The sequence below is a fragment of the Corvus hawaiiensis genome, chromosome 11, assembly GCF_020740725.1.
Source record: "Corvus hawaiiensis isolate bCorHaw1 chromosome 11, bCorHaw1.pri.cur, whole genome shotgun sequence".
Classification (NCBI taxonomy): Eukaryota; Metazoa; Chordata; class Aves; order Passeriformes; family Corvidae; genus Corvus; species Corvus hawaiiensis.
This window is the reverse complement of record NC_063223.1, coordinates 19600434-19616480: the sequence shown is the minus strand read 5'-3', so window position 1 is coordinate 19616480 and position 16047 is coordinate 19600434. Positions and strand designations below refer to the sequence as shown.

At 39.3% G+C, this 16047-nt stretch overlaps 1 protein-coding gene across 11 annotated transcripts in view; it reads right to left on the bottom strand.

Moving 5' to 3' along the window:
* DOCK3 (dedicator of cytokinesis 3) overlaps nt 1-16047 on the bottom strand; it is a 185539-nt gene that overhangs the window by 137537 nt on the left and 31955 nt on the right. The gene's annotated exons all lie outside the window — the stretch shown is intronic.

Below are 16047 nucleotides of genomic sequence, written 5' to 3'. Positions count from 1 at the left end.
AAAAGTGCCTGCAATTCTATTCCAAATTTGCATGGCTTTGCTTTGTCAATACTGGGCTTTGTCCTATTTTTTTTTCCTTTGAGAGAACTGACAGATTGTTGACAGATTACCTCAATTATCAATCATCTACCTGCAACTCTCCTCCACGTACCCATTTATAAGTCACAATAGGCTGACTCCTCACTCAACTTCTGCAGTTTGTCTGAGCAAATGTGCAAAGTAATTTTTTCACTCTGTCAGGCTTCTGCTGGAACATTATTCTCACTTTTATTTATTTAATTATCTCTCTATTTTTATGTATTATACATCAAGAAGATGTGGATAAACAGGCAATTCTTTCAAGCGATAGTGAAACTATCCAGAAAACATGATATTTTTTAAAGGTTGGATTTGACTCTGACTTTTTAGTCTAGAAATGACAAGAATTACAAAAATAATTTAAATCAAAAACTTGCAGGAAAGAGAAATGGAATGATCTCTTACCCTTGTTCATCCAAATAGGACAAGGATTAACAAGCAGGGGGAAAGACTGAGCACAGCCTTCAGACAAAAACTGTTAACACATATGGGCCAAAAAAATACTGAATTTTCGAGAGGCTGCAAAATATCCACTGCTGCAGATATATTTTTTTTTTTTTTTAACAGGCAACACCAGCACATGTTGAAAATGCCATAGCTGGACATTAACTTGGTGTAAAGGACTCAGATGGATGAGATTGCCTGGAGATCCACTCCAGGTTCCCCCTCCTAGGACTCCTAGCCATCGTGGATCACCTCGGAATCTTTCTGGCTGTTCCCCATCTATTCTGAAGAGGACACTGCAGAATCAGTAGCAGCTGCCCAGCAATCACCTCATTAATTTATAAAGAGAATTTTTCATTTATTCTCCCCCTCTGCCTCTCCAGATGCCCCCCTGCCTAGAAAGGCAAGACTTCTTATCCTCTTAGCTGTCAAAACCAAGGAAGAGGCTGATGTTGGATTGGTTTGCCACAACAATGTTTCATCATGTTAAGTGTCACTGCACCTCAGGACACAAACACCATCTGTGGGTCCTTTCTATATTTGGATGTATTGGAGCCGATGCTGATTAAATGAGCCAAGTATCTGACAGAAACCACACAATTTCTGAACTAATCATTGTTTAACTTCCTATTTCTGCATCATCAGCAATTTCTGTGTGACTGCACTGATTTTTTCTGATTCCTATTAATAAGACTAGTGAATAACAGACTAGAACACATTCCTGCAGGTCCTATTACAAGCAGCAGCACTGAATAAAAATTCTCCGTTTTCAACTGCTTTGTTATCAATTAATCTGTTTTTAAACCACTTAGTAAGTGCTAGATTTAATTCTACACTGTTAATTTCTTTAATCATAGTGTCAAGGGAGGGTTAATTAATAGCATCAGATACTGGAAATTCCAACTAGATAAAAGGAAAATGTTTTTCCCTTGTGGGTGGTCAAAATCTAGAACAGATTTTTTTCTAAGAGATGTTGTGGGTTCCTCACAAATATTCAAAACTCAGCTGGACAAGATCCTCAACAACCTGCTCTAATAGGGTCTGCTTTGAGGAGGAGATAGTACTGTAGACCTTCAGAAGTTCCTTCCAATCTATCCAGTTCTGTGATTCTGTGCATGTAAAACTGAAGACACAGCTGTAAAACTCCCTGTGAGCCAGGAGAACATTCTTCACCTAATTCTATCTGATTTTTAAAGCTGAAACGCCATGATGGAGATAACAAGCACAACAATAATCAAGTTCCACAATAGAAGAGCCTGCAGTTACAAAAACAGTAACTCTGCCATTAGACTATTACCAATAATATAAAAACTCTTTTTCTTGGTAACCACTCAGTTATGACATTGAAACTTAACACTGTGGCAGCACAGCCCATTTAATCCACCAGAAATTCCTGTCTGAATTGCCTTCTGCTTCACAATATGGATGAAGTCGCACTGTAATCCTTCCTATGGCAGGAGCTAAAAAAATCACATTTCTTCCCTCTATACAGCCACTTATATCCAAGAAAATTCATTTTTTGGTTAGACTGAGTTCAAACTGGTAAAGAGGTTCAACATAATAGGGCAGTGGGGTAGAAGAAATCAGGAAAGGAAAGGTGATGGCTTAGATTATTCAATCCATCCGAAGGTCCTGCCCTAGCCAACTTGAGGACCTCTAGCAAAAGATGCTCCATAAGGCACAGCTCTGTCATTTCCTCTAATAAAATGGAGGAGCTCTGTTAGAAAATGGTGCCACTCACTGCACAGTGATGTTCTCAAAAAAGCAGCTGAGATAGTACCAGTGTTTGCATCAGAAAGTGTAAATGTATAAATGTTAAACACGAAGTATAAATGTTTCAGCTTATTGTCCACGTGTAAGAGAATTCTAGCTTTTTTTTTTTTTGCAAAGCCTGTCAGCTACCTAGATATGCATTTCCCAGATCTACTGACAAAAAAATCCCCTTGGAAAATAGTAGTGGAATGTGTTAGAGGTGTTAAAAAATTGTATCTTAAAACAGGGTATGGCTTTCCTAGGATAAATAAAACTGACAACTAGAAAAGATTTATTTTAGATTGCTTCACACAAGAGAATTCTTTTTAAAAAAGGAAAGTACACAATGTCTGTCTTTCCTCTTTCTGCAACTATTTAAATGCCACCATTCTGTTCTTTATCTAACACAGCAATGCAGTGGCTTCAAGAGAAATATCAAATCACAATTATGTTCCTTCCAGAATACTATGCTGTTAACAGAATAACTGTTAAACAGAACCCTTTCATTTAGCTGTGTTTCTAATGTGGATTTACATGATGACAGCACCAGTATCGCAGTGAGAGCTGACAAGCCTGGCAATTATTGTCAGATCCGAGACAGAACACTCACCAGCTACTTCAGAGTATGACACCAAAATCCAACAACAAGCCTAAGTGGCTCATTAAAATCATCCTCCTGACTCTAAACTTGTCAGTGATGCTGTTAGTTCCCCAAAAACAAACTGCCATTCTGTTTCTGTTCTGTGACACAAAGACCAGACAAAAACTGGCAGAAAACTTATTGTTTGGTTTGTATCTTCTTAGCACTCAATTGGTCACAATATTTTCCTCTTTTGAAAGGCAACTGAATATCCCCATTTCCCTATCCCTTCTGCCTCTTTGGGCAATAACTGCAACATCACATCACTCCTTGTCAGCTAAATGAATTGTCCTGTCAATTTTTTAATTGCAGGAAAAATTAAGTCAACATTTATTCTATTGTCCTCTTTTATAACAGTTAAAGTAACAATTAAACTACAACAACCAAGTTATTTAGGAAAGCAAGAAGTACACAGCAAAATTCAGGAAATAAAAGAAAACCTACAAAGTTTCATCAAAATAAAGACTGGGATTGTCTGGGAAGTGCCTGACAGGGAACCAGGGAAAGAGAGATGAAAAGTTAATGAGAAGCTCAGATTGAGAGCCTGAAAAGAAATGAGACAAAAAGGGACAGATGATGGGAAAGAGTCAGATGGAAGAAATGGGGTAGCTGAGCTCACCATATAGAAGTACAAATTAAAGTTTCCCAATATTTAGGGCGGGGTTTTTGTCTGTTGAACATCTGAGCCCACTGAATAATTGATATCAGTTTTGACAGACTCGGGGCTGGTCCTCAGAGCACAGTGCTGAGCCAGCCTGAACTGAGCTGCCACCCTGCACAGAGCTTTGAGAGCTCCACAAAGGTGACAGGGTTTGATGTCTTCAAAAAAAGCACATCTTATGTAATAGGCACCTCCCTATTCAAAGTGACAGGTTAGTTTCTTTTTTTTCAAATTATATTTTGGAAATATAAAGATATACTACATCTCTCTAAGGATCCAGCACGTTCCATAGCTTCCAAGATCTAAAGTTCCCATCACCACACACCTTTAAATGAAATTAAAATACTAATAATACCTATATACAATAGAGTTGTTTGGTTGTTACAAAAAACCCCAAACCTGCACAGTGAGTAAAATCTTATTTTCCTCTTCCCTCTCTTCCATTCTAACAACTATTCCATAATTAACATTTTTATTTACAGTAATTTCATTAACTCTACCATGAAAACCTGCCACACACCTGTTTCTTTACAACTTCCTTTTCATTAGTGAACACACAGTCAGAAAGATTAAAAAGAAACCTTTGCTGCTGCTCTTTCCCTGTTTACCCAGAAAATAACTTTCTTTCAGTATTATGACCCACTATGCCATACTACATTTTAGAAGTTCATTAAATCCCATCTAAGCAGCTTTCCAAGCATGTCCCTGTAATGAGAAAATAACAAGTCCATTTGACAGTACCAGTAAAGGCACTCACAAGCATTAGGCACTCAATGGGCAGAATCTCACCTGCAGAGAAAGTGCAGTAGAAGGTAACTGGCCACAAGTACTTCAAATTAAACTTGAGCTATTCAGGTCAAAACAAAAATTCTGATACCAGAAATGTTACTACTTTATTCCTTGAAAGTGGTAACTCTGTGCTTCTCTGTGCACTCTGCCCAGCCTGCCTGGTCACATACAGGAGAGTTTATTAATTATTATCTCAAGTTCTGAGACTATTGAGAAAAAACACAGAGAAAGGCACAGATGGATTCCCAAAGAAAATTACTGCCTTCAAACCTTTACTGGCCTACCCTAAAAAATTATTAAGTGCTCTAAGTAATAGATGTGGAAATGTAGCAACACAAGGATCACTTCTAGGACTTTAACACCTGTTTATGCACCTATACACAATAAAGTGAGCTTAAGTTAATTCCCAAAGGAAACTTGGAAGAATTATTCTTAAATTAAAGAAACACTTCCAGTAATATCACAATCCTGAACCTGTATCTTTGACAAGCATCATTGGGAGGGCACTGAGCACCAGATTAAACTGAAGGGAAGCTCAGACTCCTGGCCAGCTGCCAAGTGACCACCCAGGCCCGTGAGGCTGCTCCGTGCCCACCCCACTGGTGCTTCCGGAGGGGTGGGGTGGGAAAGTCACAGGGCAGGAGGGGACAGCAGGGGACAAACCTCCTCTCAGCAGCAGGGCCACTTTACAGCAGTATGGAGAGTCCAGAGGGGCATTAAATAAGTGTCCCTTTGCTTGTGACAGGATGCAGGCTCAGCTCCATTCCTGAATGCCTCTTGCACAGACTACAGAACAGGCATTCACAAAACCCCCATCAACTCTAAGGATGTATCAGAAAGAATAAACTGAAATCTGCTCCATCAACCACAATTTAATTTAGATCAAACAGCCAATGCTTGAACAGCAAAGGACATTAAAGACACCACTGTTTGCCCTGCTCTGTAAAGGGCTTTGAACTCAGACTTCTGCCGCTTTACTGAAACAAACACACACTTCAGATAACGAACTCGGGGCTCAGCATCTCCCAGATTTATGAGAAGCTCCTTCAGCTCAGGGATATTGCAAAACTCACACCCAGCTCAGCAAAACACAGTGAAAAGAAAGAATTAATATAGTTATATTAGTCCTAGGAAGCCCTGTGCCAAGCCACTCAAGCACACAATCTTAACTGCTGTGGGTAAGACTTTGACCAAGGAGTAGACCTTAAACACCATTTTCATAAGCAATTAAATTTCTTTGGACCTAAAGCTATTACTTCCCACTCATCCCTACAGTGGGGGGGGGGGGGTGGTTCCTGGATTTCCTGGGTCTCTGCAGCTGCCTGTGCAACACCCCAAAGCCCCTCCCAGCCACAGCCCTAGGGAGATGCAGGGTTTCACTGGGCAGTGCTCGGGCACCTTCTGCCCTCACTGTGCCCTTGGCAGCAGCAGGAGTTGATGTTGCAGCAACACAAACTACAGACCACATCCACAGGAAGCCACTGATACAAAGAGCTACACGCATATTATCAGAAAATAATATAATCCTACACATGATTTATGTTCTCCATTATTCCAGCGACAGTTTTTTCTGTAATATGTATTGGATCTCATCTACCCACTCTGGGTCTTGACCTATTAGTGGCAGTGAGCACTGGCAATAAAAAGAAATGAGTATTTGTTTTATAAACTGTTGGGGTGCCCTAAATACATTTAATTCTTCATGTCACCTGATAGATTTTTTTTTTCCCCTCAAAGGCAGTCTGTTACTTTCAGGAATAAGTATGCAGTCAGAGAGTACCTTTCTCACTAACAGTGCAGTGATAGCAGTGACAGCAACTAAAGACTTTGAAATCAAACTTGGCAATCAGTATTCTTTTTATACTTAATCAACTTTTATGACTGAACCCAAAGCACAGGTATCTATGACCAACCAGCAAGCACAAGGCTCTACTCTAAATTTAAAATTAAACAAAACCACCTATGAAATTTACAGGAAGATGAACACAAAAATATGTGAGAAGCTGAGTTCCAGTACTCTCACAGAAATCTCTCCCAATTTCTTAATTTTTCTTTCTTTGTATTCCTTCTATTTTAAGCAATCCCTATGTGTAAAACACAGCATGATTAACTTCTATTAAACAATAAAACTTTAGGAAACAGACAGAAGAATTTCTGAAAGGAGAACACATTTCTCCAAAGGCCATTAATCACTATTAGCTTAAAAATAACGTTAACAACAACCAGTTAAGAAATTATGTGAGCAGTTTCCAAAGATACAATTTATATTAATTTTCCCCTTTTTCATTCCAACAGTCACAAAAAAAACCTGTGTTACGAGAAATCTGCTGAAAAAGAAAGTCAAGAACTCCAGAAAATGTGGATAAACAACAACTGAAATTAGCCTTGCCTCCTCTGTCTGTGCTTTACAGTAGTTTTTGATTGCATGACCACATCCAGAACCTCTATTTCCACTGACCCAGGAACAGCCATTCAGATTTTCATTACCATTTGTGGCTCAATGTACAGTTCTTAGGGCTTAGTTCACTAAAAATTATTCAAACCTTACCATAAAGGTAGATATTTCCCATTCCTAATATTTCTACATAACACTGAGCATCCAAGTGCTTCAAACCTACAATATTTCTATGGAAACATATGCAAGACTAGAGATGCATTACCTTGGTTTTACAGAGAGAATGAAGTACAAAACTGTGCACTAATTCTGTGTGGCTAAGTTGGGACATCTTCATAATATCAGCAGGGAAGCTGGAAGGCCACAACCCTCTCTGAGGGGAGCACTACAATCTCTTCTTCTGAAGAGTGGCTCTCCCTCTTTCTGGAAGTCCCACTCAGTTCACTGGAGAGCACTGGGACGTGCAAGGAATGGGGTTTACAACCTCATTACCATAAGGTGACCACAAACCTAAGGGTCTTATCAGAACCCTTAGGGATAAAGTAGACTGCACTGGGAACACTGGCATTTCCCTGGTTCTTGGATGTTTGCCTTTGCCACCCTGCTTCTACCTCTTGAACAGTTCTAATTTACCAATTATCCCTACATTACATCCCGTCATGTGGTTGGAAGTTGAAATAAGAAAGAAGAAACAGGTCTTTAATAATCTTAAATATTTTCATTTCACCTTAATACCTCATGTAAAATTAAGTGTCTATCCATTTACCAGGTTTACTACTGAGTTTTTAAATTAAGATGCATTTTTATTCCTGTTTATCAACCATTGCCTCCTCTCCAGCCAAATGCAACAATGCAGAGTAATCAGATTTGGCAGCCCAAGTGCTGGCTGTCCACTGCTGCAGCCACAGTGTTTGTTCTCTGTCACTCCAGTCACAAGGATTTAGTCCACTTGTGCTACACTGATCCGTATAAAACTGATTTTTCTACTCCTCCCACCTGAAACTTTCTGCTACCCACTCCTCTTAGAAAACAAATATAGTTTTGTTACATGTATATATTTACAAATAATTATTAATCATTGCAATTGTTATATGCTAGTTGCCTTTTTCTCTCTCTGTCTTAAGGATAGAAACAACAGAAAGTGACATAAATCAGGGTAAGACTGAAGGACACTTCTTGATACCACATGGATCACAGTGCCATCCAGGCTGCCAAAAGGACAGATGTTCTTTGCTTTTCTACTGAAAAACAATTTCTGTTTTCTATGAAATTAAATCCAAACTGTCTTTTTACTTCCAATAAATACCCACTAGGGATGATCAGTCTTTTCCCTTGTAAGCTCTATCCATGCACAGCATCTTGCTCACTCCAAAAGGCCAGATTGCCAGTCCCCCTAGCCCTTTTCCCCTCCTCTTAATTTTCTGCTCTTTAAAAACTAAACCAAAGTGCTGGGTTTTCTCAAAATACATCTTTGAAATACTAAACTCAAACCACACTACTACTTGCCTCTATTTCAAATGCAATTCTGTAACATCACCATACTTGGACCAGCTCAGGTGAATCTCTCCAGTACAAATGAAGAAACTCTCAAACTTCTGTTCAGTTTTCTGATTAAAACCTTCTTCCCTTGACTTGATGTAATTCAGTGTTCAGTGTATTTACAGTGCAAAAGAAACTGAAATCATCTGCAGGTCAGCCACTGGTTTCCCCTGAGTAAATTCTGTTTCCTTGTTGGTTTTCCCAGCTGGTCTTAAACCAGCATTCAGTAAAATCAAATTCCCATGTTTTAATATCACACAAGCACTTTACATGTGTACTGTAACACTGTTTGCAGCATGCACACTGGCTACTGCTCTAAGAAGCAAGAACTCTTTGTTAACTACAAACCAGCTAATACTTGAAAAATTGAATCTCAAAAACCCCCTCCAAATCCCCACACCATTTGCTATGAATGTCAGTATCAGTAACACAACTACTCTGTGTTATTTACCAAAATAAAAGAGCATACTATAACCTTCAGTATCAATGACTAAATAACATTTCCTTACAAAGCAAGAGATTATAAAATACCCTACATGTCATTTGTCACAGGAGGACTTGCAAAGGACACCACAAGGTGACTTACATTTAATTCTGTCTTTACTTTTTAAATCTATTAAAATCTATCCATCTCCATGGTAACTCAAAACATATATTCCTCCCACACAGTTTGATTGACGGTTTGCAGTTTTTGTTTTATAGTCAACCTTTTGTTTGTTTGAAAATACATAAAAACTGTCTAGTTGATCCTAATAGTATTAAATGATACCATAAATCTGTATGTGGCAGTAAATGAAAGGTACTGCTTGTATGGCTCCTTGTTATACTGACATTTAAACCCAATAAACTGCCATAAAATCCTGTGGTCTTCAAAGCAAAGTAAATTTCAAATCATTTATCATATTTTTTCAGATTTTAATGGTGTAAGACTTGCTTACAAACTAATCTCATTTTACTCTCCTAAAAACGTACACCTACTTTTAATTCCTTAAAGCTCAGAGTCTTCCACAAATCACTATGAGAGACTGACTATATAAAATTTATTAAAATTAAGGAAGGAAAAAGTAATAATTGCGGGAACTTGTTATAACCTTAAAATATGAAGCACTTGAACTGAACTTCAGCAAGTTAGTGCTAAGGGGAGAAGTACTGAAATGGATTGCACTTTATAGCAGGAACCTAATAAATATTAAGTGTAATTTCTACAGGAGTCCTGCTCTTCCAAGGAAGAGATGTAGAGAGAGGTCATGACATCCACTAGAGACCTCCAAGAAACCATAGCTAATAAATTGATGCAAATTCAAGTCTCGATTTGACAAAGCATGAGAAGGGCTTCTACTCAACTTTCCAACACACCTAAGCAGCATAAAAGTCTCTGATTTTAACTACAAAACCTTCTAATTGTCTAAGATAATGAGCAGATAGAAATCACACTGTGACACTTTTACATGGAGGTCTTTATTCTGGTCCCCACAATTCAAGAAAGATGGGACAGACTGGAGCAGGTCCAGGGGAAGGGAGCAAAGATGACCCAAGGGCTGGAGATCCTGCCCTGTGAGGAAAGACAAAAACAGCTGGGTCATTTCTCCCTGTGAATCTCCTCCCAGTACTGCAGTAGCAGCACAGCCTCCCGAAGAGGACGGAGGCCCTCTGTCCACAAGGAGACACAGGGAAAAGATTAAGGGGCAGTGGGTACAAGTTGCACCAGGAGAGTTTTCATCCCAACCTAAGAAAGAAATGCCTGACAGTAAGAATAACCATTCACTGGATTAGGACAGGGTGCCACTTCATCTCACATAGGATCCTTTTCTGACAAAAGGTTGGGCCAGATAATATTTCAAGGTCACTTCCAACCTGGGACATTCCATGATTTATCTCCAGCTTCCCCCTCCATGAGTAAACACACTGAATTATAAAAATATCCACCTTCAGCATACAATGCTGAAGTGTTCATCGTTCTGCATTCTCCAAATCATTCTGCACTCGCCCATCACAACCCAATCAAGAAAAATCTTCAAGTATTTTCTAGTAATCAAATACCAAATCTGCTAAAAGCCCCAGATTCAGTTGCTAAGCAATGAGATGATTTCTCAGTGCACTGTTCCCTCTGAGGAACTGAAGAACTAGAGCCCCTGGAAGTGGAAATATTTACTCTTAGTTTCCTTGATAAGCTGTGCAGCATTTAATGAGACTGTCAGCTGCCCCAACCTCCTATCTGAATTCCTGGTCACTCCAAGAAGATTCACCCTTCACTCCAAACACAGAAAGATATAAAAATATCCATAACACTGCTGAACACTATGATCCAGAGTCCTGTCTTCTAAACTGGTAACTCTGAGTTTCTCTGTTAGTGTCAACTGAGGCCAGACAAGCTGTTCAGATTCTTTTAAAATGTCTCTTTCACAAACCTGAACAATCACCCTAAAGGAATTTTCTATTTGCAGGTAACCTTGAAAACGACATGAAAATGAGAAAGAGGAAAGAAGGCCATGCATACAAGCAATACTGTTTCTGTACCTCTGTCTTTGTACAAATACCTCATCTTTCCAGGAGTTTGCTAGCTCAGAATTTAAGAATGTATTTAATATGCTCAGCCTCAACTTGAAGAAATTCTGTTCGTTGAAGGGAGACCTTCTGATGCAGATCTCAGATGCAGCACATCCATTTTAGGTCATGTCACATTTTTTTCTGTCTACATATTTCAGAAAATCCACCAGCAATTCCATGTTTTATCAGATTTGGAGCAAAGCACATCTCACTGAATAAAAATGTCTCACAGAACACTCCCCATAAGAGTAAACTACCTTAGTGATTCAGTGAATGGCATTTTTCAAGATGAGTTTTAACTAGTGCATCAATTTTAAGGACACCCAAAACCACCCAAATCACATAGCTGCAATTGCACCAAGTCCTGCTACCCACTCTGTTCCTTAATAGGATCCCTCAGGAAATTTAGAAGGAGCCAATGGGAAATTGGTTTCACGCTGAGCTGGCAAAAATTCCATCTATTCCCAACACCATTAGGTCTTACTCCTGAAACTAGACAAGTCACCCCACACATCCCCCGCTCCCCTTTGCATAAAAGTAGAAAATTAACATTATTGATCTGACCAAATTCTAAATTGGGCAATTATGTTTGGTCTCTCCACAGTCATCTGCGCTCTCAACAGAAATAGTCCTCGCATCACATCTTAGACTCTGAGGAATTTTTTTTACAGTTAAAATAGCTACTGTGCACCAACAGTGAGTTTCAGTGATCTCCTTAGCTGACTTAACAACTCACAGGAGTCTTGTTTGACCTAATTAACAAAAGCTTACAGAGAACTTGCAGATCCTTTATTTAGAAGAAGTATAAAAATAACAAATCTTATCAACACATACAGGGTAAGAGAGAAAGTTAACAACCTCACTGGTATCATTTTGCTGTCTCAACAGAAGTCAGTACAGTGGTGTGGACAACTATCCAAGAGCAGCACACACCCATTTCACTGGAACAAATGCAATTGTGCATCTTTATTCACCTCTGTGCCTAAACAAGTCTCCCCAAGGTTTGTTCTTGCTTTGCTCTCTCTTCCTTGTCCCTTTGGAGTAGGCACAAGAATAGGCTCAGCTGCTTATAGTGGTACATTAATAATCTCACTTTTCCTTTCTCCTCCACTCCAAATTAAGTACAGGACTGGGGAAGGGAATCACTGGCATATTTTGCTTATTGCCTTTGCAATACTGGGAAACAGTAAGTAAAACCCTCTTCTAAATTTCTTACGCTTCCACAAAGGACATAGTTGTGCTCAAATGAATCTAAAGAATAACACAGTATTAGAGGCAGGCAAAACAACACCACAAGATACTGGGTCTGTGCACCTACTGACAGTACTCAAACACACAGATGTGTCTACACACAGACTCACAAACACACACACACATCTGGCCAGCTGTGGTTATCAGTAACCCTACCCACATTATCAGCAACTCCAGTGGCTACATAGCCACAGATTTTAAGCACTGAGATCCACACTCACACTGTGAACTCCCTCCTAATATTTTTTACAGTGGCAGTGAAAGTAGGAAAACCCAAACCAAGTAGGTCAAATAGAACAGTGGCTTTTTTTGCCAGAAAGTAGCTACAAAATCTCATTGTTTCAGTGCTCATCTTAGAAGCCTGGATACAGGATACAGCCTGGATACAGACAGATCAGAAGGCAAAGAACTCTTTCTATTTTCCAGTGTCATGACACTGGATTATCTGCACACAGATTACATATTCAAACGGGAATATGTGCTCTTTCCACAGAATCACAGAGTGGTTTGGGTTGGAAGGGACCTTAAAGATCATCCAGTGCCACCCCCTGCCACATCTTTCCCTGTCCCAGGCTGCTCCAAGCCCCATCCAACCTGGCCTTGGACATTCCCAGGGATGGGGAAGCCACAGCTTCTCTGGGAAACCTGTGCCAGGGCCTCACCACCCTCACAGTACAATTCTTCTGTCCTGTACCTAGTGTGAATCTCCCCTCTTTTCATTTAAAACCATTACCCCTTGTCCTATCATTATGGGCCCTGCTAAAAAGTCTGTCCCCAGAACCATAAAAGTCATATCATCTTTACTCCTTTATTAAATAATAAATATTTAAGTTCTCTTCCCGATTACTCAATTATTTAAAAAAAAGATTAAAGTAGGCATAGAATTATTAACAAGGTTATCATTATTGCTAAATATCCCACCCAATATAAATAACTGATTCTCATAGCTTCCATCCCAGTATTATTTATATCACTTACCAATTGGAGAAAAACCCCTGGCATTTTCAAAAACCTTGCTGTTTAGTCAGCATTTAAAGAGTTATATGATCAGAATCCAACTACTCAGTGCATAATTTGTTACCACAGTAAAGCAAAGAACACAAAGAACTCAGAGCATAATTTGTTATCACAGTAGAGCAAAGAACATATCATACATCTTTCTATTTCAAATTCATTTCAGGCACAGCCCTTTCTCTGTGAACTCATTACGGACAAATGCCATTTTCTCCTCAGACTAACACTTGGCTTTCACCTTGATAGCAAATATTACAAGAATATCGCAGCCCTCTGTAATGCAATGATCTCAGGCTAATCTTTCTATTAATATATATTTCTTAGACATCTAAACTAAAATTGCTGCACAACTCCTGTAACTCAAACCCATTCAGGTTCCCCATGCACAGTTTATTCCCAGTACTAGCATGGACTGTCTGTGGTCAGAAGGAAACGAGGAAGATTCCCAATATTTTACACCAACTCATTTTCTTCAACTGTCTCAGAGCCATGCTTTACTTCACCCTTCCATTTCTCACTGTTCTCCTCCCTCCAATTTTCTGTCAGCAAAGCTTTCTTATCTTGGAACAACATAACATCCCTCTCCAGGCAGTGTTTTAATCACTGCAGGCTTCCTGGCTATTACATCCCAGCTCCTATTGTTTAACTGAGAGCCCAATACAAACCTTACAATGTACCTCAGCAATACTACTGAGGTAATTGCTGGGAATTTTTAATTGAATCGAACTTGGTCTTTCAAACCATAATCCAGGTAGGGAGTTCACCAAAAAGCATGAGATGAACATTTGAGCCTATTTGGAGGTGTCCAGAGAGGCTGCCCACGTTGTTTGGCAGCGGTCCCAGGGCAGCCCAACTGACCAGTGAGGGGCCCTTTGCAGGCACTGACCTACTCAGAGTGTCTGTGCAACAACCAGCACTTGAATTTCCCCTATAGCAAGAAACTCTTCTACAAAGCTGACTAGGCACAGCAGCATGATAAATAACATTAATTACATTTCTTAGATGATTCTTATTACAGTTTGGGAATAATAAAAATTTCTGCTGGTGCTGATCCAACAACAAGCAAGGATTTCCATTTAGTCTGTCAATATATTTTAAGATATGTCCTTACATAACTTCCAGCCTGAACACCAAGGATAAAAATCTCATCCCAGCTCTGCCACAGGCACCTTGGTGCATTTCCTCAGGCTTCCAATGTACAGCCCACAGATGGGACAAATGTCTGTTACCCATTTAACAGTGGTGTAAACAGCTCATCTGTCAGAAAGGCTGTGGTACTGTATCAGTGGCCTGAAGAGAAGAAATCACTGAAGGTGCTCAAACATTGGCAGCTTGGCCCAGGAAAGCTGGGGAGTCTCCATTCAGAAGGAACTCAAAACCTGGCTGGTGCAGTCCTGTCAGCCTGGTCTTGCTGACCCTACTTGAGAAAGCAGTTATGATCTCAAGAAATCCCTTCAAATCTAAACAACTCTGTGATTGTTTCTATATTAGAATTTTTAATTTTTTTAGTTTTGGGGGGAAAAAACCCCACAACACAAAACGATGTATTTTCTACTCAGAAGCTCTGCCAATTTCTTCGTCAGGGAGCAGATGCCTCCTTCCAAAGTTCTATGAGAACAGCAAATTCTTTCCCCTGTTATTTAAAATACAATAATGTTTTGTGCAATGTGATAAGAAATATAATGAGCTACAGTAGAAAGCAGTCCCAGAAAGAAAAATCACTAAATGAAAGTTTATAGCTAGAGCTTTCTCTCTCCTTCCCCTCAAGGAACTGGTGTTAACAATAAAAGAGAAATACTTTAGTAGAAAGGAAGTTTCACTCATTTGTAGGTAAAATGATTCCCCTTTTTCCAATTTAATACCATTGCCAATATTACTGTTGTCATCTTCAGCTGACACTGGGGAGAGGGGGAGAAAAAAAAAATCTTACAGGAAGAGAACAGAAAAGATCACTTTATTTCCATACACCAGAGAGGTAAGTAGGTGCAATGGAAAAAGGAGGAGTATTAGGTGGAAAGAGTGTATAAAACACGGTCTGTACCACGTTCCCTGCCCCTCCTCCATTAGATCAGATGCTCCTTTCCAAGAAAACGCCTCCAGGGACACATGACCACATAGAAGAACTGGGACCAACAGAAGTAAAACTAATTTCAGAAGAGTTGCTTGCTTTTTGAAGGAAGTACAGAACACAGGTGGTTAATGCTGGAGATGCACTAGACTCAATCCACTGCATCTTTCCTGGGCTTGTTTCCTAGATATGTAACTGCTGCTACTGCAGGTTTAAATGAGGAAACAAAGCTGCTGCAGCTCTATGTAGAGGTTTTCTCTAAAGGAAGGAGAGAAAGGAAATGCAGGCTTAGACCATCTACTGTTCTTGATCCTAATCCTACAGTTAAGGCTTGCAATTACTAAGCTAAAAAAGAGAAAATAAAAACCAGGAAAAAATACCTTCAAATGTTCAAGTTTTTTATCTGCTGTGTCATGGGCTTTGGCTATTAAAATGTAAGAAAAGAAGAGGGATGAAAGCAGAAGTAGGAGACATTATGTGGCAGCAACAGAAAATTATATATATTAAAAAAAGTATATAAAACTCGATACACTTATCCTAGTGTTTATTTCTAATTTATGAAGGAACAACTGTACAAAACTTCCCATAGTTTGAGTTCTTCTCCTTTCAGACTCTAGACACTAAAACTAGAACTTACAAACTGTGCTGAGTAATTCTTTGACGTCTTTGATGGGACTTACAGAAGTCTTCTATTATTTCTTACATATTTAATAGCACTTTAAAATTGTTGCCCTTTTTTTATAACTGTGAAGCTTTCAGATCTGAAGGTAGAATTTCAGAACTGCTGAAATTTCCAATGTAGCCCATGTGACTCTCACATGATCCATGATTCTGCAGTTAGGGAACCCCCATTAAATACAAGGAATCCA